The following is a 25369-nucleotide window of genomic DNA, read 5'->3' on the forward strand; positions in this document are numbered from 1 at the left end:
ACATTACAGGACTCAACCCCATCACCATCCTCACTGAACACACGCCAACACAGCTATTAGATGGTCGACTTAAAGATGGCACAGTCAGCCAAATCCGTGCAGCCAATTGGACCCTTCTTTTACAGGGATGGGACATTACAGTTAAAAGAACCAAGACCCACACTTTCCGAGCCGACAATTTGAAATATGCAGGTACCCCACATGAGTGTGAGATCATCACCACAAACCATAATTCAGGCCCATTTATACCTAAGTCAGCTCCCAGGAAAGCAGGTAATATACCCCAGAGACCCCAGCCCACAGACACGTGTGCACCCCTGAAAATTTATGTGGATGGCTTCGCCACAGTTTTGGATGGAAAAAGAATCACCGGTTGCGGCATTTATGTCGAGGATGCGCAGGGACGCGCCCTAGATGAGATTTCATTAAAGTTGCCAGGACATCTGGGCTCGCAGGCAGCAGAACTAGCAGCCATAGCGTATATTGTTGACCACTCCGACTCGATTCCGACCCCTGCAGACATATATTCGGACAGCTTATATGTCTGTAATAGTTGAACAGAATTCCTACCCCTGTGGGAAACTAGAGGATTTGTTTCCGCAGACGGAAAGCCCTTACCCTCAGCCCCATTACTCTGGCATATCCTAGAGACAGCTAAAGATAGGAAATATGGTATAATTAAGGTTCACAGCCATCACCGTTCTTCCCCCCTGGTAACGTTAAAGCAGACGCCCTAGCGAAGGCAGGTTCCAGACATGGTTACTTTTGGAACCCCACCCCCCCCACCCCCCACCCCCCCACCCCCGAGAGCACCCCAGTACACGCGGTTCAGGTCTCACAGACCAACATTCAGGATCTAGCGAAAGCCCAAATGGAAGATGAAAAGCTCAGGGAAGTTTTAAAAGGAACCCTCCCAGCCCCATACGATAAGCTTAAGAACGCAATAACCACACATGACGGTATGATTTTGAAAGACGGCATTTATGTAGTTCCCAGCCAGGACAGGAACCAGATTATTTGTCGGTTCCATGACAATCATGGACACCAAGGCATTGAACCCACCCTAACCCACCTCAGACCTCTCTGCTGGTGGCCTGATTTAAAAGCCGATGTAACCCATTACATTGAAAATTGCGTGAGCTGTGCCCAGAATACCGGACAGATATGCAAGACAGGCTCAGCTTAGTCACACCCGCCCCGTTAATGGCCCCTGGACGAATTTGCAGATAGATTATATAGGACCCCTGCAGAAATGGTTTTAAGTATGTGTTGGTAGTCATCGACACCTTTACAAAATGGGTGGAAGCTTTACCATCCAGAACGAATACGGCCAAAACAACAGCTAAAATCCTAACACAGCACATCTTTACAAGATGGGGCCTCCCACGCAGTATAGAGTCCAATCAAGGCTCCCATGTTACAGGACGAGTAATGAAGAACGTTCTCACAATTTTTGGAATTCGGCAGAAGTTTCACATAGCCTATCACCCCCAGTCAAGATGCATTGTAGAGAGGATGAACAGAACTCTAAAAGCCACTCTCAGGAAAATTATGCAACAGAACAACAGCACCTGGGATTCAATTCTCCCATTTGCTTTAATGTTTTTACGAAACACGGTATCCACGACCACAGGATACACCCCCCACACCCTCATGACCAGACGCCCCATGTAAGGGACAGAGGTTTTATTAGGACTGGATTTTGCCAGCCCCGCAGTCACTGCCCTCACACATGAAAATGCTGTACAGCAGCTTATTGAGAATATAAAGGCAGCCCTGCTCGCAGCAGCTGTGAGACTTGGGACCAGGAGGAAACAAAGCAAAGCTTGTTTCGATAAAATGGTACATGCCACCGAGTTTGTAGTAGGGCAGCAAGTGATGCTTTCCCAGTTCATTCCTTTCCCCCAAATTTTCCGGACCATACTCCATTTCCGACAAAGTCAGCCTCTCGGTACACAAGATCACATATCCCAATAGCAAGTCTGCATGGTTTCACAGAAACCAGCTTAAGGCTTATGGCTCACAGAACAACCATGCACACCACATCTTGCTCGCAGCAGCAGACGAGCACGCCCCGCCCACAGATGACGCATTCCTACCCTCCCCCAGCCAGTCCAGCCCGTCCTCAGACACATCTTCAATTCCACCCCCCAGAGGCACGACTCCGCCTCTCCCTTCCTTCAACCAGCAGCGACAGCGACAGTGATAGCGATAGCAATGATGACAGCCACAGCACACCACGTTATGATTACACCCCTGCACCAGGTCCCACTCCCAGCGAACCCGGGCACGATTCCAGTGACCCCTTTGAAATTATGTACATCAAGGCCCCTGACCCAGACCCACCGTCCGACAATTACGGATTAAAACCTAGTAGCTCCACCCACGACACACGATTATGGCACTGAGACAATTCGTTCAGGCTCATCCGGAATGATGAGATGGACCCCAATTCGCCCCAAGCAGCTTTATCCAAACTACTCCAGTCAAGAGTATGGCAGCCGGGAGAAGATGATGACATCGAGTCTGACTCCCACCAAACAAATCCCTTTGCGACCCTGTTCGCTACTGATCAATGAGGTGTCCACATGATGGTAAAAAGGAACCGATGGAGAGATACGGTGTCCTTTCTGATGGAACCTGCACCATGTTTGTTGTATGTTTGTTCGTTTAATGTACATGTTAAATGTTGTTTGTGAATTTAAATGTTTTCATGGCCCCACGCCGCCACTCTTTTAACGCCCACTGGCAGTTAATGGAACAAGTTTGGCGACAGACAACCGTTCAGAGGAACTAGTTTGTCGGCAGACACCACTCATAGCTACTCTTCTGATTCGGTCATAAGAGACAGCCCCCACGGCGACAACATTCATACTTGTTCTTGTTGGTCGCTCAGGCAGTGGAGAAACGGCACTGGTCCCCGCCATGCCTGAGGACCCTCCTCTGGTCAGCTACGCTCGGGTAGCGCACAAACGGCACTGATCACCGTCAGACCCGGGGAATCCATCCATTTTTTACCCGACCCATATGCACCCCATTTCGACACGTTCAGTTTAAAATTATTTTGTTTGTTTCTGGCGACCCTTAGGTTGCTTCTGTAAGCTATTTACATCCTCAAACACTAGGATGGTAGATCGCACAGGCTGCGAGATGGTTCACACTGTGTCAGGGTTTTTCTCGGATGCCTTGTCCAAATATTCGTTTTTTTTTTTAAATGAGTGAGTCACAGACGGTGACCAATCATAATGGGTAATTGGCAACAGAGGACAGACAGACAGACATACGAGATCTCAAGCAAGATAATAACAGATATAGAACTCCAGAACCTCAGGAACCCCAGAGGAAGAAAAAGAAGAAGACCGACGAAAGGAAAGATGAAGACAACCTTCATGCTTTTCACCTGGGTCTTTGCGGGATCCCTTCAGTTGCGCACGGACGCTACCCCCCTGACCTCTACCACACAGGCCGTGAATGATTCCCACTCCTGCCATACACTGTACCCCGAGATAGCTAACCCCAAGATAGTTACCCCCGAGACAGTTACCGACACCCCGACCTGGTGTGACAAGTTTATCACCTGGCATTCACTATCTTACATCGTAGAAGCACTCTTAGTACTGGCGATTCTCTGCAGTGACACTTAGACTCAGAAAATGGTGGAGGAGAGCCTCCCGCAACCGCACTCCGGTATACACATTTAGATCCCCTATCTTCAGATTCCAACAAACCCCCTAACCCCTTTCAGTGAATTAAAGTGCATCCGTTTTTTTGTGTGTGTTTTGTTCGTTAATAAAGAAACGTAAACCTCTGTGCTTGACTGCCAAGCCAGAGAGACCTGTGTTGCTGCTATTTGTACAGTTTAAAATGTGGTAGATTATTTTTGATTGTTTAAGTGAGGATAGTTTATTTAGGATAGTGAGAGGTTCCAGCTTTTTTATTTTGTAATGCATGCCTGAATGTCATAGTGCCCCGGAGAATTTTATAATGATGTCTGTACATAAAATAACTGAGGTAAAGTTGCAATTCATAGGGCAGAGCAGTGAAGAGCCTGTGAAGTGCTTATGGTTGCCCAGATTGGTCAGAGAACGAAGACGACGCGGTAATGTGATCCTTCACGCTTTGCATTGAGGATCACAAGGAGGGTTTATAGCCACCTGGGATGGCCATGTCCCAATTACAAAATGGACACTTTGCAAAGATTGCAGGGAAAATGGACAATGCTGAGAAAACAAGCAGGTTCAGAGCTTGTCTGTATATTGGAGCAGCAGCTCCCAGACAAGACCAAAACTGTAGGCCCATTAGCATACTAATGGCCCATCTCCGGGAACAAAAGAGTAACATTTGAGTAACCAATACTAAGGCAGACACCCCGGCACCAGAGGAGACCGAAACAAAGCAGGCCAACGGCCACCTAGGAGACGCACAGCCATCAGGGTATCCACCCCTTTATTGGTTGAAATCAACAGGAATGATCAAAAAATGGCCCAATTGATTGGGGCCAAGTTCAAGGCCCACCCAAAAGAGCACGAAGCCCATTTGGGTATAAGAAGGAGCCCCCAAGAGAGAATCGTTCTCTTGGACCCGGCTCTCACCGAGGAGAGACCTGTCCACCAGCTGTACCAGAAGCAAGTAAGTCCAAGGTCAACGCACGGTACCAGACAGACGACTTTAGCTGTTCCCCTGTACCAGTTCGACCCCAGCAGCCTCAGAACCGAACAACGGCCATTGTTCCTCTGACTGAGTGGGTGCCCGAAGCTAAGTATAGGCTTTAGCAATAGTGATAGTTTAGTCTGTAGTATTTGTGCATGAGTAGATTTAACTGTGTGTGTAAATAAATAAGCATTGACTTTGAACTAACTAACTGGTGTACCGAGTCATTGATCAGTATTCGGTTTTGAACCTTGTGGCGGTATCGAAAGATACCTGGTGACTCTAGAGCAAACGTAATTAGAATTAAGGAAGGCGACCGTATTGATCGCCATATTCAGAGCCAACCAAAGAGAGCAACACGACTGACCGGTGGCCCTGACGTCTGTTATCATGAAATGCTTTGAGCGGCTAGTCATGAGACGGATCACTGCCAGCCTCCCAGACGGTCTCGATCCACTGAAGTTTGCTTATCACCGCAACCGGTCCACAGCAGATGCTATCTCCCTGGCTCTACAATCAACACTCGAACACCTCGACAACAAGGACACCTATCTAAGACTGCTGTTCATAGACTACAGCTCTGCCGTTAACACCATTATCCCGACAAGCCTAATAACCAAACTCTGCAATCTTGGACTTGTCCCCTCCCTGTGCAGCTGGATCCTTTGCTTCCTCACCAACAGACAGCAATCTGTCAGGATGGGCAACAGCACCTCCTCCACAATAGTGCTCAACATCGGGGCCCCGCAAGGATGTGTGCTCAGTCCTCTACTGTACCCCTATACACACATGATTGTGTGACAAGATTTAACTCCAACTCAATCTATAAGTTTGCGGTGGATACGACTCTGATGGGCCGTATCTCAATCAACGGCGAATCAGACTACAGGAGGGAGATAAATCATTTGGTTGCATGGTGTACTGAAAACAACCTCTCTCTAAATGTCGGAAAGACCAAGGAATTGATCATCGACTTCAGGAAGCGTACACGACACACACTCCCATCTGCATCAATGGCTCCGAAGTGGAGATAGTCGATAGCTTACGGATCCTGGGGGTCACCATCACCAACAGTCTGTCCTGGTCCACTCACGTTGATGCAACAGTCAGGAAAGCCCAAACACGTCTCTACTTTCTACGGACGCTAAAGAAATTTGGCATGTCTGCATCGACTCTCACAAACTCCTACAGGTGTGCGATAGAGAGCATCCTATCCGGCTGCATCACAGCCTGGTATGGCAACTGCTCAGTCCAAGATCACAAGAAACTGCAGACTGTGGTGAACTCAGCCCAACGCATCACACAAGCTTGCCACCCCCACATTTATTCTGTATACACCTCTTGCTGCCTCAGGAAGGCAGACAGCATTATCAGAGACCACTCCCACCCAGGCATTTCCTTCTTCCATATCCTTCCATCATGCAGAAGGTATAGAAGACTGAAGACCCACACATCCAGACACAGGATCAGTTTCTTCCCCACAGCTACAAAACTCCTCAACGACTCCCCCTCGGACTGATCTGTCCCCGATAAGAACACTATTCACGACGCCCTATGCTGCTCTTGCTCATGTATTTGCTTTGTTTGGCCTCTTGTTCCACACTGTAACCAATCACTGTTTGTCGATGTACCATTTGTCAATGTATTCTGTCGATTATTCTTTTTTGTCTACTATGTACGTATTGTGTACATTCCCTCGGCCGCAGAAAATACTTTTCACTGTACTTCGGTACCTGTGACAATAAATCAAATCAAATATTAACTTGATGAGTTCATGTCTGGAGAACCCCTGTTGTATATCCCAGGCCTTGATGCCCCCTGTTCAATTCCCAGGCCTTGATGGCTAGCCAGTGGGGACAGGCTATGTGGCTCACTCACCCAGCTGATGGGTTAAAAATCATTATTTGGCAGAAAGCATGTTTTGTGTCAACCAATTGTCTAAAGAAGCAATGGAGATGCAAGGAAAATGTTCTTTCACACAGCAAGTGGTTAGATGTGGAATGGATTTCCTGAGGGTGTGGTGGGCGCTGTTCCAATTGTGGCACTCGAAAGGGAATTGGATCATTGTTTGAAAGGGAAAATGTGCAAGGCTACGAGGAAAAGGTGGAGAGTGGCACTAGGTGAATTTCTCCTGCAGAGACCCAGCACAGACACAATGGGTCAAATGGTCTCCGCCTGTGCTGTCATAATTCCATGATTCAATTTTGTCAATTTTTGGAAGTGTTCATTGAGGCATGCATGTTGGTCGAGAACTTAACTGATATTCTTCAAATAACACCACAGGATCGTCTACAACCAAATGAGGAGCCATCTTGCCATCTCACCCGAACATCAGGCAGCCAGATTCTCCGTTCCTGAGACTAAGGAGACGAATGGCTACAGCGTGTCCTTGATAAGTGTGTACCTGTCTGGCAGGGAGGAAGTGGTCGAGCAAGGGAACCGTGGTTTACCAAAGCAGTCGAAGCACTTGTCAAGAGGAAGAAGGTGGCTTATGTAAAGATGAGACATGAAGGTTCAGTTAGGGCGCTCGAGCGTTACAAGTTAGCTAGGAAGGACCTAAAGAGAGAGCTAAGAAGAGCTAGGAGGGGACATGAGCAGTCTTTGGCAGGTAGGATCAAGGATAACCCTAAAGCTTTCTATAGATATGTCAGGAATAAACAAATGACTAGGGTAAGAGTAGGGCCAGTCAAGGACAGTAGCGGGAAGTTGTGCTTGGAGTCCGAGGAGATAGGAGAGGTGCTAAATCACACAGGAAAAAGACAATGATGTCGAGGAGAATACTGAGATTCAGGCTACTAGACTAGAAGGGCTTGAGGTTCATAAGGAGGAGGTGTTAGCAATTCTGGAAAGTGTGAAAATAGATAAGTCCCCTGGGCCAGATGGGATTTATCCTAGGATTCTCTGGGAAGCTAGGGAGGAGATTGCTGAGCCTTTGGCTTTGATCTTTAAGTCATCTTTGTCTACAGGAATAGTGGCAGAAGACTGGAGGATAACAAATGTTGTCCCCTTGTTCAAGAAGGGGAGTAGAGACAACCCCAGTAACTATAGACCAGTGAGCCTCACTTCTGTTGTGGGCAAAATCTTGGAAAGGTTTACAAGAGATCGTATGTATAATCATCTGGAAAGGAATAATTTGATTAGAGATAGTCAACACGGTTTTGTGAAGGGTAGGTCGTGCCTCACAAACCTTATTGAGTTCTTTGAGAAGGTGACCAAACAGGTGGATGAGGGTAATGCAGTTGATGTGGTGTATATGGATTTCAGTAAAGCATTTGATAAGGTTCCCCACGGTAGCCTGCTGCAGAAAATACGGAGGCATGGGATTCAGGGTTATTTAGCAGTTTCGATCAGAAATTGGCTAGCTGGAAGAATACAAAGGGTGGTGGTTGATGGGAAATGTTCAAACTGGAGCCCAGTTACTAGTGGTGTACCACAAGGATCTGTTTTGAGGCCACTGCTGTTTGTCATTTTTATAAATGACCTGGAGGAGGGCATAGAAGGATGGGTGAGTAAATTTGCAGATGACACTAAAATCGGTGGAGTTGTGGACAGTGCAGAAGGATGTTACAAGTTACAGAGGGACATAGATAAGCTGCAGAGCTGGGCTGAGAGGTAGCCAATGGAGTTTAATGCAGAAAAGTGTGAGGTGATTCATTTTGGAAGGAATAACAGGAAGACAGAGTACTGGGCTAATAGTAAAATTCTTGGCAGTGTGGATTGGCAGAGAGATCTCGGTGTCCATGTACATAGATCCCTGAAAGTTGCCACCCAGGTTGAGAGGGTTGTTAAGAAGGCGTACGGTGTGTTAGCTTTTATTGGTAGAGGGATTGAGTTTCGGAGCCATGAGGTCATGTTGCAGCTGTACAAAACTCTGATGCGGCCGCGTTTGGAGTAATGTGTGCAATTCTGGTTGCCGCATTATAGGAAGGATGTGGAAGCATTGGAAAGGGTGCAGAGGAGACTTTGCCTGGTATGGAGGGAAGATCTTATGAGGAAAGGCTGAGGGACTTGAGGCTGTTTACGTTAGAGAGAAGACGGTTAAGAGGTGACTTAATTGAGGCATACGAGATGATCAGAGGATTGGATTGGGTGGACAGTGAGAGCCTTTTTCCTCGGATGGTGATGTCTAGCACGAGGGGACATACCTTTAAATTGAGGGGAGATAGATATAAGACAGATGTCAGAGGTAGGTTCTTTACTCAGAGAGTAGTAAGGGCGTGGAATGCCCTGCCTGCAACAGTAGTGGACTCGCCAACACTAAGGGCATTCAAATGGTAATTGGATAGACATATGGACGATAAGGGAATAGTGTAGATGGGCTTTAGAGTGGTTTCACAGGTCGGCGCAACATCGAGGGCCGAAGGGCCTGTACTGCGCTGTAAAGTTCTATGTTCTAAAAAAAAAAGGGAAGGATTCTTGCGGAACAATCCAGCCCTAGGTGTTGCTGCTGGGCAGGATGAGTGGAGTTCTACAACAGCAAAAATGGTGCCACACCTTGCCATACCTGGACCAATTCAATGACCATTAAGGGGCTAGCACTGGCGCCATGTGGAAGTCAATCAATTCCAATGAGAAATGGTACCAGGAGAGGTGGATGATCCTGTACCACAGGGTGGGATGGAGGCTGCCAGCCACCGTCGTTTGCTGGGCCAGGGCAGAGGCCGTCAGCGCTGTGGGCAACACTGTCCGGACCGGACAATAGTACCGGAAACAACTGCACGGCCTCCTCAGGATGGCCAGGGTGAGAGGTCAGCACTGTGCCCCTGGCACCAACCCCCAAACCACATACTGATAACCTCCCGCCCCCCCACCCCTCCCCCCCTCACACAGTCACCAGGAGGGCGACCGAACTTCCACGTCGCACAACATGGCGGCACCTGTACCGGCCATCATGGCCGGGTGCACTGGCCGTTGAAGCTATGAGCCACTCTCAACCCCCTGGGCTGCATGCATCGGACTGTCTACCACTTTGCGTTTTACCACACCCCATACCCACTTTCCACCATCACCACTACCCCTACACCCCTCCCCTCCCTCCACCACGCCCACTCCCCCGCAGAATGCAACACAATCATGAGTCTTGTCTTGTGCCTTGCAGGAGCTGCTGGTGATGTGGCGGGCCATTCTGGTGTCTCCCAACCTGATCCAACCACAACCGGACCCCTGGGTGTCAACCAGCGATGAGGATGAGACCGGCATGGACGGGAGCCATCGGACACCATGAGGGAGGAGGAGATGATGGGAAGGTGCCGTAACACCACTGCACCTCATTGTCCTCCCTCCTTCCAAACCACATCACATGGGTAGCGGGCAGAACAGGGAGGCACCATGCCACCTGGGACACCTGAGCAACAGCCGAGCCCATCCAGGCCCGGTCGCCCCAGAAGCCGGCCAACGGGGACCCTGGTCACAGGGCGGGAATCACAGCAGGGCCCCTCCACTCCTGAAGTACCGTCTGGGGATCCACCTCGACATAGTGTTAGGGCCTTAAGGCCAGAAAAGTAGGCACCAGTTAAGTTAGCATGGGTGCAAGGCACAGTTTTACGTTAGGGGCTAGGGCACAAACCTGTATATATTTGATCACATTAAACGCCTGTGCATGATGTAAAAATCTGCCTCGGTGCTCAGTCAGAAGGGTGTGAGGGGTGAGCTGGCCGCTAAGGGAGGAAATGGACGGGCGCTGAGGGTGGGATTGGCCCAGGGACCGCAGATCAGCCAGCGATCGCCATACCAGTATCCCACCCCCCCAAATCTCACCCCCCACTGGCCACCGTCCCCACCTCCGGAACCCAGGGATTCAATGGGACCGCATGATGGAATGGCCAGCACACATTCAGGGATCACCCAGGTGGATGGTGGAAAGTGCTATCATGGGCAGGAGTCAGACATTGTCAAACAATGAGGAGCACCAGAGCTCATCCTAGAGCAGGTTGTCATCACCTCCAACCCATGGGCCTAACCCACTGTTCCTGTCAATCCAGGACTTGCACCCCACAGTGAGGCAGGTTGGAATCACGGAAGGGGTTGCAAGTGGATTAGTGGCTGGGGTGGGTGGGGGGGTGGTGGTAGGAGGGACATGTGCAGGTGGCATGCGGTGGCCGTGCCCCTGGCCATTAACCCCCCCCACCTAAGTCGGTGAGCCTGGAGGCTATTAGAGTGTCCACTGCATGTTGGCCAAGGTTGACACAGGCGCAAATGTTGTGAGTCCTCCCGTGCCTGCCTGGGCTCCATGTTCTGGAGGACACAAGTCACCGTAATGTGGGAGACCCTCCCAGCGCTATATCGGAGGGCCCCTCCAGAGTGGTCCCGGCATCTGAACCGTGTCTTCAGGATGCCAAAGCACCACTCCTATTTGTGACAAGAAGCGATTTTCATTTCATTTTTTCACTCAATCACGCCCCTGGTCACAGCATGGATGTAGGAGCAGGTGCAATGGCAGTCTGTGCCTGAACACCGCCTAAGTCCCATGGGGGGGGTCACCACAGCCCACGGCCTGTCCCCTGGTCACCCCCGTCAGCTCCCCTCACTCCCCCCCCGGTCCTGGCAGGGCCATACCATGCCCCTACCCCACTCCCCCCAACCAGCCCAGCCAGTGTCAGGACCGGCAGCCCATGATGGCGCCTCTACATGTCCTACCTCCCCCCTCTCCTTCATCAGCCACGGCACCTGATTTCCGAATTTTAAAAGCACAAGTGAACCTCGCCGTCGGGAATTCCCTCGGTGGAGGGGAAGCATCACAGAGGCCCTGGAGAATATCGGTCAGGCCTGCTATTGATATGCAAACGGTGTTTTACTTTACGTGTGGAGTAGTGCGCATGACGCCTTTGTTGGGGCGCGGGAGAATTACGATTTGGCGTGAACCCGGCGCCGGGCAATATTTCGGTGTCAAGACCGATTCGCCACCCAATCGGCTTTCCCGATTTTGCCATCGGCTGATGGAGAATCGCGCCCATGGTCTGTGACAGCACAATATTTCTTCGGTACTACATCAACATGTTCGATTATGTAGTCAAGTCTGTGGAGTGGAACGTGACCTCACATCCTTCTGACACAGAGGTGACAGTACTACTAGTGTGCCAGCATGTTGCTGGTGAGACTCCTCACTCTCCCCATTCCTACTTTTTCTGCCCTGATAACCTTCAGCTCTACTTTCATTATCTAGTTCACCTGACCTGTCCTGCCCTTTCCAACTTATTGTATTCTCTATTGTGTGCTACCCTTATTGCAGCCAAACTCCTTTCACTTGAACCTCTCTCCCGAAGAAAAAAAAGGCTGCTCCACATAACCCCCCAGAAGGGGATGCACCACACGAGGCCTGTTCTGTTACATTTTAACTCTACTTTTTATGAGGTCTACTCTCCTCTACCACTGAAGATGGCTTCATCCAATCATATTTTCTCATCATTCCATGAACTATCCACGAGGAAATGTACCTCCTGCCATTTTTTACTTTGAAACACATCTGTGCTGTTGAGGATTTCCTCCTTGCTATAGCCCACTCTCAAAAATAGATCATTTAGCTGAAATAACTCCAGTGGATGTTGTTTCAGCTTGACACTCCCCTGCCTGACTCCATCAAAATACCTCCCACTCCCAAATCAGGCCTTCTTACTCTCATTGTCAACCACTTTCCCATTTGTTCCTGGTTTCTATTCTGCATCGATACACAAAATCTATTCCCCAATTTATTTAATTAATTCCCCACCCCAACCAATTTAGTGCCGAGTTTATTTAATTTATTTAATTTCTTTGTTCATTACCAAATCTAATCTCCCTCACCCTTTCAGTGCTGAATTAATGTAATTATTTTCACTGGTTTGTCACTCAAAGGAGTATTTGAAATCAGTGTGCAGATTAAACACTGTAGTACATTTCCACTTTCTATGTACAATACCACTGGAGATTGATTATTAGTATATAAAACATTTGGTATCTAATGTTTACTTCCTGTCCCACATTTTAATTGTCATGTTTTGACATTATCCCTGGTCTTCTTCTTCTTAAGCAGTCCCTCAGGATGAAGGATGCCTTGTTTTCATTACGCTTTGATGGGTTCTCAGAAAGCTGATGAGTCTAATGTGCATGCGATTAAAGTTCAGAGCTTTATTTTGAATATTATTAATTTGCCACAAGGGGGAACAGGTGGTACTTGAAGGGTAAGAAAGATTAGTGTTTTGGAGATTTTTCGCTCTATTTGAAGCCAAGATTTGCTCCTGTGTGTTCCTGACTCTCGATGTGTTTGGTGCCTTCCCGAATGAGCCTTATCTATTTCAGTTAGTCACAGGCCAAGGACTCCCATGAGTTTGTGGAGATGTTTGACATCTTCAAGGACACTTTGAGGACATTGATGTGTTAGGCTGACTGGTTCGATGTGGACTGCACTGGATGCAGGGAAGCTAGAAGCAGACGTCTAACACTGGAGAAAATCCAACACTGTTTTATTCAACGATAGAACTGATATACATATTCAGCTTTGGGTCGACACGATACTGAACTGACTGGAGACCTTGTATTAGCCTGACCAGACTTACTAGCTACCACATGGTGTTTGCACTGTGCTAGCTCGTGGACTCTGACTGTCTCAGGGGCTGGGTCCAGAAAGAAAGGGAAACCTAGCACCCTCTGGCTTTATAGTGGTAGTGTCCAGCCTGGTGATTGGCTGCACTGTGTTATGTGCTTATTGGTCATCCTGTATGTCAATCACTGCCTGTCTGCACTTCATTATATACATGAGTAGATATTATGACATCTCCCCTTTTTTATAGATAAATAAATACCAGGGTGTGTGAGCGTATATATATGTGCCTGACGATATACAAAAGGTGTCTAGATGAACGTATATACATAGGAAGGTGTCGATAGTGCAGATACATGGCAAACGAAACAATGTTTCAGAGGTTAAAGCGATGAAGTCACAAAATGTACAAGAGTTCAGTCTATAGATTTAGTCTTTGTGGTGGGTGACAAATTCTTGTCGATCGCCGCAGAGGTGGATCAGGAGCCGCCTGCACTTGGATAGGCGGGACAGCTGCCATCACGGTGGTCGCGTGGGCTGGCAGGATTGCTGGTAGATCGGTGGCCTCGTGGCAGGGTACGTCTGGAGGAAGCATCATAGGCGGCGGAGCACGTTGGTCAGGTAGCGGGCGTGGAACTCTTCGCAGTGCCCGTCTGTTGCGCAGTAGCAGGGAGCCATCAGTAATGCGGACAAGGAATGATCTTGGGGCCACTTGTTTGATCACAACAGCTGTGGCTGACCAGCCGCCCTCAGGCATCTGGATACGAACATGATCATTGGGGGCCAGCTCGGGTAGATCCGCGGCATGAGCATCGTATGTGGCTTTTTGTTGGGCCCGTGACTGCTGCATTTTTTATAAGACCGTGAGGTAGTCAAGGTCTGGAACATGGATGGCTGGAACTGTGGTCCTCAGAGTGCGATTCATGAGTATCTGCGCTGGAGACAACCCAGTGAACAGTGGTGTTGCCCTGTATGCCAGCATCACCAGGTTGAAGTCGGAGCCTGAGTCTGCAGCTTTGCACAGCAACCGCTTTAAAATATGGACCCCTTTCTCAGCCTTCCCGTTTGACTGTGGGTAGTGGGGACTGGAGGTTACGTGACGGAAGTTGTAGGACTGTGCAAAATCAGACCATTCCTGGCTGTAAAAGCAAGGACCGTTGTCGCTCAATACCGTGAGCGGTATCCCATGCCTGGCGAACATTTCTTGGCAGGCTTTGATTACCGCCTTCGACGTGAGGTCAGACAGTTTCACCACCTCTGGGTAACTGGAGAAGTAGTCAACCAGGAGTACGTAGTCACGCCCCCTTGGCGTGGAAAAGGTCTACACCTACTTTGGACCACGGAGAGGTCACAATCTCGTGCTGCTGCAGTGTTTCCTTGGGTTGAGCTGGTTGAAACTTCTGACAGGTAGGGCAGTTGAGGACTGTGTCGGCAATGTCCTGGCTAATGCCCGGCCAATAGACCACCTCCCGAGCTCTGCGTCCACATTTCTCAACCCCAAGGTGACCCTCATGGAGTTGGCCCAGCACCATAGCCCGCATGCTCTGAGGAATTACGATCCTGTCAGGTTTCAGAAGGATTCCCTCCAGCACCGTCAGGTCGTCTTTTACGTTATAGAACTGCGGACATTGTCCCTTCTGCCAGCCATTGGTGAGGTGCTGCATCACACGCAGCAGCAGAGGATCCTTGGCCGTCTCCTCACGAATTTGGACCACCCGTTCGTCAGATGCCGGAAGGTTGGTGGCACACAACTGCATTTGCGCTTCTATGTGGCAGATGAAGTTACTTTGTTCACACGGTGTGGTAATGGACCTGGAGAGGGTATCTGCAACGAACAGCTCTTTACCTGGCGTGTAGACAAGTTCGAAGTCGTAGCGGCGTAGCTTAAGAAGAATTTGCTGTTACTGAGGTGTCATGTCATTTAAATCCTTTTGGATTATATGGACTAGAGGCCTGTGGTCCGTTTCTACCGTGAATTTTGGCAGGCCTTAAACGTAGTCGTGAAACTTGATTATCCCTGTCAGGAGGCCCAGACACTCCTTCTCAATCTGAGCTCAGTGGGCGTCATGGCCCTGGAGGCATATGCCACTGGAGCCAGGATGAGGTGTCATCTCACTGAAGGAGCACCGCCCCATTGCCGTCCTGGCTTGCATCAGTTGATATCTTGGTTTCCTTGGTTGGGTCGAAGAACGGGGCTGTGGTGAGCTTTGCTTTCAACTCACGCCATTCCTCTTCATGCGTGGGCAGCGAGTGGAATTCCGTCGACTTCTTGATGAGATGGCGGAGGGCCGTGGTGTGGGATGCCATATTGGGAATGAATTTCCCCAGGAAGTTGACCATCCCGAGGAAGCGGAGGACCGCCTTCTTGTCCTCTGGGGTCTTCATGATGTTGATTGCCGAGGCCTTGTCGGCATCTGGCCGCACGCCCTGCCGCGAGATGTGGTCACCTAGGAACTTAATATCAGATTGACCAAATGAGCACTTGGCCCTGTTGAGCTGGAGACCATGTTCATGAATTCTTTGGAATACCTGCTTGAGGCGAACGATGTGGTCCTGGGGCGTTGTGGACCAGATGATTATGTCATCAACGTATACTTGCACCCCTCGCTGCTCCATGATGCGGTGAAATACTTCGGAGGCAGATATGATACCAAAGAGCATCCGGTTGTAGCAGTAGCGACTGAAGGGGGTGTTGAACGTGCACAGCTTGCGACTGGACGCGTCGAGCTGTATTTGCCAAAAATCCTTGGAGGCGTCCAGCTTAGTAAAGAATTTGGCATTAGCCATTTCACTGGTCAACTCATCACGTTTTGGTATCGGGTATTGCTCCCGCATGATGTTGCGGTTTAGATCCTTCGGGTCAATGCAAATGCGAAGCTCCCCTGACGGCTTCTTTACTCAGACCATGGAGCTGACCCAGTCTGTGGGCTCTGTGACCTTCGATATGATGCCCTGGTCTTGGAGGTCCTGTAATTGCTTCTTCAGACGATCCTTGAGGGCACCCGGCGTGGTGCATGAATTACAGGGGTGGCGTTCGGCTTGAGCAGGATTTTATATCGGTATGGGACGTGTCCATCCCATCGAATATGCTGTGGAACTGCGTGATAATGTCATCTATGTCAGCTTGCAAGTTACCATCAGGCGAGGCCGTCGCTGGTTATGATGACATGGTGTGGACGGGCTGAACCAGGTTCAGGAGCTTGCAGGGCACGAGCACCGAGCAGGGACGCTCTGTCAGGCCTGACGATTTCAAACCGCAGTGTTGCCTTGATCACCTTGTTGGATACCCCTAGTTGACAGGAGTCACTGGCAGCTATGGCATTGCCATTGTAGTTAAGGAGCTGGCAGGCCGATGGAAGAATTTTTGGTCTGGCGCGGATGGTAACGAAGTCGGATTTTGAGATGAGGGTCGCCGATGCACTGGTGTCCAGTTTGAACCGGATGCGAGCCTTGTTAACAGTGAGGACAGCACACCACTCGTCATTGGGATCCACACTGAGGATGGATAGGCGTTGCGCCGTAGTGGTGGAAGGCAGCGCATGTGTAGCTATGATGCCCACCCGGTGCGGGGACTTAAGGCACTCGGCATCAGTGTCTGTTGGGCTGTCGGGATCGGAATCTGGTATGCCTTGTTGTATTGAGCGGACACTTCTGCGCCGCAGCTGGGATCGCTGGCTGCTGAGCGGTGGAGCAGATCTGCAAAGGGCTGTGTAGTGGCCAAGCTTGCCACACTGTAGACGCCGGTGTCCTTTTGCCAGACATTGCCGCTGTGGATGGGCGGAGCCACAATTCGGACATGTCATGATGCCGACGTCAGCGCGTTCCATGCGCCATCGCGCATGTGCAGTGCAGTCGGTCGATATATGCACCTGCGCAGTCGGTTTGTCGGCCTCGTCGTCTACTCAGTCGTGGCGCGCATGCGCACAGACCCTGGAAAAGCATGCGAAACGGCCACTGTCCTCGATGCTCAGGCCCTGCATCTGTGCAATGGCCTGCCCCCGTTCCGCCTTGTGGGAGGCCAGCTTCGCAGTTTCTGCCGCCCTGATGTGGGAGTAACGATTCTTAGCATGCTCATGGACAACGTAGGTCTCGATAGCGACAGGGTGGGTCAACTGTTTGACTTTCAGGAGCTGCTGCCGAAGGGAGTCGGAGTGGACCCCAAAAACGATCTGCTCCCGGATCATGGAATCAGCCGTTGAATCACAGTTACATGACTGCGCTAGGATGCGGAGATGGGTCAAGAAGGACTGAAAAGGTTCATCCTTACCCTGAAGCCTCTGCTGGAAAACGTACCGTTCAAAGCTCTCATTCACCTCAATGTCGCAGTGGCTGTCGAACTTCAGCAGGACTGTTTTGAATTTAGTTTTGTCTTCGCCTTCAGCTGTTGAGAGAAATAGCACGATCTTTCTGGCATCCAATGCGGCTTCAAGGTCAGAGGCCTCGATGTACAAGAGGAACTTTTGCTTGAATATCTTCCAATTGGCGCCGAGGTTGCCGGAGATGCAGAGCTGCGGAGGAGGCTGGATGTTTTCCATTTCACCGGATGGCTGTCTGCTGGTCAATGCTGATTCACTCGAGGTAGGTCCGTCAATATCAGTATCACTCCTGTACCATGATGTGTTAGGCTGACTGGTTCTATGTGGACTGCACTCGATGAAGGGAAGCTAGAAACAGACGTCTAACACTGGAGAAAATCCAACACTGTTTTATTCAACGATAGAACTGAAATACATGTTCAGCTGTGGGTCGGCACTATACTTCCTCATAATGGCTGGAGTGCTCCATTCAGAATTGTATTGCGGTTTTCACCCAGTGAAAGGCACCACAAGCACAGGGCAGAATTTTAACTTACTTTGTTGACAGGTTTGTAGGGGGGGGGGGGTGGTGAGGTGGCTGTACTATTCTTTGATGGCCCTCCCCTCGTACAAACCTGCCAACGAAGTAATACAATTCTGAATGGAGCACTGCAGCCATTACGAGGAGATTGTTGAGGAGATTCCTTGCAATGATAGTCTGTGAGGCAGACAGCAGGGAAACCGTTCTGGGCTCTTATCCGATCTGACCTCTCCACAATTTAAGGTGGGACAGCTGAGGCCTAGGCTGATTACCCCCACCTCACCCACCTTTGTCCCAGTTGAGGGCCGTAGGTGCCAATTAATGACCACTTAAGGGCTGTTTCTGCCCAACCTCAATTTTGAGGCTGGTGAAAGGAGTTCAGGGGCAGGAGAACAGCCCAAAAAGTGACTCTCAGGCCTCGGGCAGGAAGTGGGGGGGGGGGGGGTGGGTGGAGGAATCATCCCAACAATGCTCTCCTTTTAACATCGAGCATTTTGCAATAGAACCGTAGAAATATAGAAAATAGGAGCAGGCGGAGGCCATTCGGCCCTTCGAGCCTGCTCCACCGTTCATAATGATCGTGGCTGATCATCCAACTCAATAACCTAATCCTGTTTACCCCCATATCCTTTAATCCCCTTCACCCCAAGTGCTTCTAACTGCTTCTTGAAAACATAGTTTTGGCCTCAACTACTTCTTGTGGTAACAAATTTCATAGGCCGACCACTATCTGGGTGAAGAAATTTCTCCTCATCTCCAATTTAAATGGTCTACTGTGTATTCTCAGATTGTGACCCTGGTTCTAGACACACCCACCAATGGGAATATCCTTCCTTTATCTACCCTGTCAATACCTGTGAGAATTTTATAGGTTTCTGTGAGATACCCCCTCATTCTTGTAAACTCCAGTGAATACAATCTTAACCGATTCAATCTCTCCTCATATGTCAGTCCTGCCATCCCAAGAATCAGTCTGGTAAACATTTGTTGCACTCCCTCTGGAGCAAGAACATCCTTCCTCAGATAAGGAGACCAAAACTGCAGTAAAGCATCCCTGCTCCTGTACTCGAATCCTCTCGCTATGAAGGCCAACATACCATTTGCCTTCTTTACCACCTGCTGTACCTGCAAGCTTATCTTCAGCGATTAGCATACAAAGACACCCAGGTCTCATTGCACATTCCCCTCTCCTAATTTATGGCCATTCAGATAATAGTCTGCCTTCTAGTTTTTGCTACTAAATTGGATAACCTCGCATTTCTCCAAATTATACTGCATCTGCCATTCATTTGCCCACTCACTCAACTTGTCCAAATCACACTGAAGAATCTCTGCATCCTTCTCACAGCTTATTCTCCCACCCAACTTGGTGTCATTTGCAAATTTGGAGGTATTAAATTTTGTTCCTTCATCTAAATCATTAATATACATTGTGAATAGCTGGGGTCCTAGCAACGATCCGTGTGGTACCCCGCTGGTCACTGCCTACCAATTTGAAAAAGACTTATTAATTCCTACTCTTTGTTTCCTGTCTGCCAACCAGTTTTATATCCATCCCAAGGCACTACCCCTAATCCCATGAGTTTTAATTTTACACATTTCTCTCTTATTCAGGACTTTGTCAAAAGGCTTCTGAAAGTCCAAATATACCATATCCACTGGCTCTCCCTCACCAGCTCTGCTAGTTACAACCTTAAAGAATTCCAGTAGATTTGTCAAGCATGATTTCCCCTTCATAAATCCATTCTGACTCTCTCCGATCCTGCCACTATTTTTTAAGTGCTCTGCTGTAAAACCTATGATAATGGATTCAAGAATTTTCCTCACTATTGACAATGGGCTTACTGGTCTATAATTCCTGGTTTTCTCTCTACCTCCCTTTTTAAATAGTGGAGTTACTAGCTATCCTCCAATCTGCAGGAACTGTTCTGCAGACTATAGAATCCTGGAAGATGACCACCAAGTCATCCACTATTTCCAAAGCCGCTTCCTTAAGTACTCTGGGATGTAGGTTATCAGGCCCTGAGGATTTATCAGCCTTGAATCCCATCAATTTTCCCAACACCATTTCTCTATTAGTATTCATATCCTTCAGTTCCTCCCTCTCACTAAACCTTGCATTCCCTAACATTTCTGGTATCTGATTTGTGTCCTCACTTGTGAAGACAGAACCAGAGTAGGTGTTTAGTTGCTCAGCCATTTCTTTATCCCCTATTATACATTTCTCTGTTTCTGACTGTAAGGGACCTTCATTTGTCTTCACCAATCTTTTCCTCTTCCTATACCGATAGAAACTTTTACAGTCAGCTTTTATGTTCCCTGCAAGCTTACTCTCATACTCTATTTTCCCATTTTTAATCAATCTCTAGGTTCTTCTTTGCTGAATTCTAAACTGCTCCCAATCCTCAGACATGTTCTTGGCTAATTTTTATGCTTCTTTCTTGGATCGAATAATATCCTTAATTTCCCTGGTAAGCTATAGATTGGCCACCTTTCCCATTTTACTTTTGTGCCAGATAGGAATGAACAATTGTTGCAGATCCCCCATGCGCTCCTTGAATGTTGGCCATTGACTATCCACTGTCGTCCCTTCAAGTAACATTTCCCATTCTATCATAGCCAAGTTGCGCCTCATACCATCATAGTTTCCTTTATTAAGATCAGGATTCAACTGCTTCACTCTCAATCTTAATTAAAATTTATTTTTCTATCATATATCAATAGATTGAACCCATGTGGGTGCTTCCTCCCACATTGGCCTCTCTACCAACTCACCCAGCCCCACTGTGCCCAACCTGTTGAGCCTCACTTCCCTGGGATTTACCTCCCCTCCCCATGCCAACACTTACTTGGTTCTGAAATCACAGGGCACAGGTCGGGGGGATTTCTTGCTGTCCAGTCCTGTCCACTGCAGTTTCTGGCACTGGACTAGGGGCCTACTGATTGTAGCGCACAAAGACTCACGAGAGACGAATAGAGATGAAGTCGATGAGGCTTTATTAAGTGTGACTTGTTCCCCGCAGTTCAGTAGCAGACTGGCCTGCGGGGGAGAACTCCTGGTTCTTATACTCCGCCTTCAGGGCGGAGCTAGAGGTCAACAGCCAACCAGGACCCGGGATCTGTCAGCCAATGACATCACGGCTTCACAGTCCCACATGACCCCTAATGCATACTACCACACTGATCGATCAGATTCACTTGTTTCTCAGTTTAAACTTCCACCTGAGTGAGGAGTGGAAGTCCTGCTTCCAGTCAGTTTCCAGTCAGTTAACACTCCTTGAGGCGTTAAGTAGCTGTGGGATAGCAAGTATCTGCAGCAACCTGCTCGCCGCTGACTACTCAGATAGCAGGAAGGGAAACTTTACCATCTCAAAACCCTTGGCCATGATCTTCACTGTGTGAAAAATTCAAGGAATGTGTAAGAAATAGCAGTGTGTAGTCTTCATCAAATCACAAAAACCTTCAGCTCTGTCAGCCATGATGGCTTATGGCATATCCTCCTTAAATCTCAATGGAAATGGGGTCAAACAATGTACAGAGTCTGAAAAGAGATATAGATGGGTTAAGTGCAGGTGCAACAAGTGAAGGCAAATGGAATGTTGCCACTTATTACAAGGGAATGGAATGTAAAAGTAGGGAAGTTTTACTGCAGTAGTACAGGGCCTTGCTGAGATCTTTGCGTGTTGCTAGCTATGCTAGCATTAAATGCCATCTCTCATTGCCCTTGAGAAGTTGGCAGTGAGCTGCCTTCTTGAACTGCTACGGTAGATGAGTTGTAGGTACACCCATTGTGCTGTTATGAAGGGTATTCCAGGATGAGGAACAGTGAAAGAATAGTGCTATAATTCCAGGTCAGGGTGGTGTGTGGTTTGAATGATAGAATCATAGAATTTACAGTGCAGAATGAAGCCATTCAGCCCACTGAGTCGGCACCGTCTCTTGGAAAGAGCACCCCACTTAAGTCCCACACCTCCACCCTATCCCCTTTATCCCCGTAACCCAACCTAACCTTTTTGGACACTAAGGGCAATTTAGAATGGTCAATCCACCTAACCTGCACATCTTTGAACTATGGGAGGAAACCGGAGCACCCGGAGGAAACCCACGCATACAAAGGGAGAACGTGCAGACTACACACAGACAGTGACCCAAGCCAGGAATCGAACCTGGGACCCTGGAGCTGTGAAGCAACTGTGCTAACCACTATGCTACCATGCTGCCCGGTTGAAGGAGGGTTTGCAGATGGTTTGGAAGGTACTTTTCATGGAATCTTGGTCAGTTGCTGCTGGTCATCTTGTAGATGGTACACACTGCTGCCACTGTGTGGTGGTGGCAGAGGGAGTGAACTTTGAAGGTGGTGGATGGGATGCCAATCAAGCGGGTCGCTTTGTCCTGGATGATGTCAAGTTCTCTTTTTTTCAATAAATTTAGAGTACCCAATTCATTTTTTCCAATTAAGGGGCAATTTAGTGTGACCAATCCACCTACCCTGCACATCTTTGGGTTGTGGGGGAGAAACCCACGCAAACACGGGGAGAATGTACAAACTCCACACGGACAGTGACCCAGAGCCTGGATCGAACCTGGAATCTCGACACCATGAGGCTTCAGTGCTAACCACTGCACCACCGTGCTGTCCTGATATCGAGTTCTTTGAGTGTTGTTGGAGCTGCACTCACCCAGGCACATGCAAATCATTCCATCACACACTTGCTGGACCAGGGATACGGTTAATTGGCCATGCATCACCCAAGACATTGCAGTCATGACTGACAACTGTGACACCTGTCAGAAGTTCCAGAGCAAAGAGCCGATGCACATGGGTGAAATCATCACTGCTCCTTGGCAGAAGATGGGCATGGATCGTTTTCACCTCAATGGAAAAGAACACCTTTTGGTTATCGATTACTTCTCTAATTATCTGGAGGAAGCACAGTTGGCGAACTCAATTGCTTTTTTTTTCCCAACGTGCTGGAGATCTTTGCTCACATGGCATATCAAACATTGTTATGTCTGACAATGGTCCCTGTTTCAAAAACTATGAGTGGACTGAATTTGCCCATCACTATGATTTTAGGCACATCACTTCAAGTCCTCTATATACCCAGTCAAACGGGAAGGTTGAAAAGGGTGTGCACGTTGTTAAACAGCTGCTAAAAAAGCCATCAACAGTCAGGAAGACATATATCTGGTGCTTTTAAACTATCACACAGCACCACTCATCAATGGGCTGTCACCAGCATAGCTGGTAATGAATAGACCGCTGTGAACGACCCTGCCTTCCATTATAACTCACCCTGTGGATCAAACACTGCTTCTTCAAAAGAGGAGGCAGAGAATATTATATGAGAGATCTACAAGGAAGTTCCATCCACCGCATCCAGGTGATATCCAGATGCACCATAGAAAGCATCCTATCTGGCTGTATCACAGCTTGGTATTGCAACGGCTCGGCCCAAGACGCAAGAAACTTCAGAGAGTTGTGAACACAGCCCAGTCCATCACACGAACCTGCCTCCCATCTATTCACTCCATCTACATCTCCCTCTGCCTGGGGAAAGTGGGCAGCAAAATCAAAGACCTGTCCCACCCTTACTCACTCTTCCAACTTCTTCCATCAGGCAGGAGATACAAAAGTCTGAGAACACGCATGAACAGACTCAAAAACAGCTTCTTCCCCGCTGTTACCAGACTCCTACATGACCTTCTTATGGACTGACCTGATTAACACTACACCCTGTATGCTTCACCCAATGTCAGTGCTTATGTAGTTACATTGTGTACCTTGTGATGCCCTCTTATGTATTTTCTTTTCATTTTCTTTTCTTTTCATGTACTTAATGATCTGTTGAGCTGCTCGCAGAAAAATAGTTTTGACTGTACCTTGGTACACGTGACAATAAACCAATCCAATCCAATCATGGTTAGACTGAAGGATGCCAACTGAAGCGGATGATCAAGGCTTGCAAAGGTACTGCAACAAGCAGGTCCACATTCGTTTCCGGTCATTCCTGAGGATGGCTCAGTTTTGCGTAGAAATCAATGCGCGCTGTTAAAAGTGCAACGTCCTTTCATTTTGAGTCCAGCAGAAGAGCTGGTATGTAATCCCAAAACACTTGAAGAGAACACAGACCGCCCCTCAGAGCCAGAAATCAGAGAAACATCTGCAGCAGTGAATACAGAGCAAGCAGGAACACCAACAACAAATGAAGGTGGAACACAATCGCCGATTCAGCCATCGCTCAGGAGATCAACCAGATTGCGTCGTAAACCTGACAGACTGAACTTCTAATAAATTGTGTACAGTACATGTTTAAAGTTATCATGCATATAGTGTCATGTAAAGCACAGTCACATATGTAAATGTTAACACTTCCAAAGGAAGGGGATGTGGTGATAAGCATGTACACATCAATGTACATAGTTATCTATCAAAGTATATAGTTATCGGTATGACCTCCGACCAGCAGATGGTGATAGAGATCCACCATGTGCCTGGAGAGATTCGGCAGTTGGTAGTAAGTCGTACAAGAGGATAGTCGCACCAGAAATTGAATCATAGAAGCATAGAATTAACAGTGCAGAAGAGGGCCATTTGGCCCATTGAGTCTGCACCAGCCCTTGGAAAGAGCACCCAACTTAAGCCCACACCTCCACCCTTTCCCTGTGACCTAGTAACCCCACTTAACCTTTTTGGATACTAAGGGCAATTTAACAAGGCTGATCCACCTAACCTGCATGTCTCTGGGCTGTGGGAGGAAACCGGAGGACCCGAAAGAAATGCACGCAGACGCGGGAGAATGTGCAGACTCCGCACAGACAGTGACCCAAGCCGGGAATCGAATCTGGGACCCGGGGGCTGTGAAGCAACAGTGCTAACCACTGTGCTACCATGCCACCCACTAAAATGCAGCTTTCTTTCTGGAGATGCCAGGGATTGAACACGGGATCTCACGCATGTGAAGCGCGCACTCTACCACTGAGCTACATCCCCAAGCTCTGGGAGAATTCATTCATTAGTTACCAACATTACTATAGTTCGTTAGTCATCTTTCCACGTGTTTGTTAATAAATCATCTTTTCAGTTAAAGAACTAGTATTTTTGAAAACTCACCACTATTCTTAGAAGTCCACCTATACCAAAAAGGGCCGATATTCTAAACGGTGAACAGGGATTCTCACTCCCTGACTCCGGTGCAAGCTTCAGTGGGTGCTATTCAGGTCAAACTATATTTTCAAGTTATCCCCCAGTATAACCCATACCTTCACCGAAGATTTCATCTACTTACCACTTAGTAGCTTCGATCCTGGGTCCCGCATTGCTAAGTAAGTAAAGTAGACTTTGGAATAACCACTATTTCAGGTTAA

The 25369-nt window shown here is 48.4% G+C and overlaps 1 non-coding gene across 1 annotated transcript; it reads right to left on the reverse strand.

Moving 5' to 3' along the window:
* Positions 1–24923: 24923 nt before the first annotated feature.
* trnav-cac (transfer RNA valine (anticodon CAC)) lies at positions 24924–24995 on the reverse strand. Its single transcript has one exon. It is a non-coding gene; the product is annotated as a tRNA-Val (tRNA).
* Positions 24996–25369: the final 374 nt, after the last annotated feature.

This window comes from Scyliorhinus torazame, chromosome 2, assembly GCF_047496885.1.
Source record: "Scyliorhinus torazame isolate Kashiwa2021f chromosome 2, sScyTor2.1, whole genome shotgun sequence".
NCBI classification, from domain to species: Eukaryota; Metazoa; Chordata; class Chondrichthyes; order Carcharhiniformes; family Scyliorhinidae; genus Scyliorhinus; species Scyliorhinus torazame.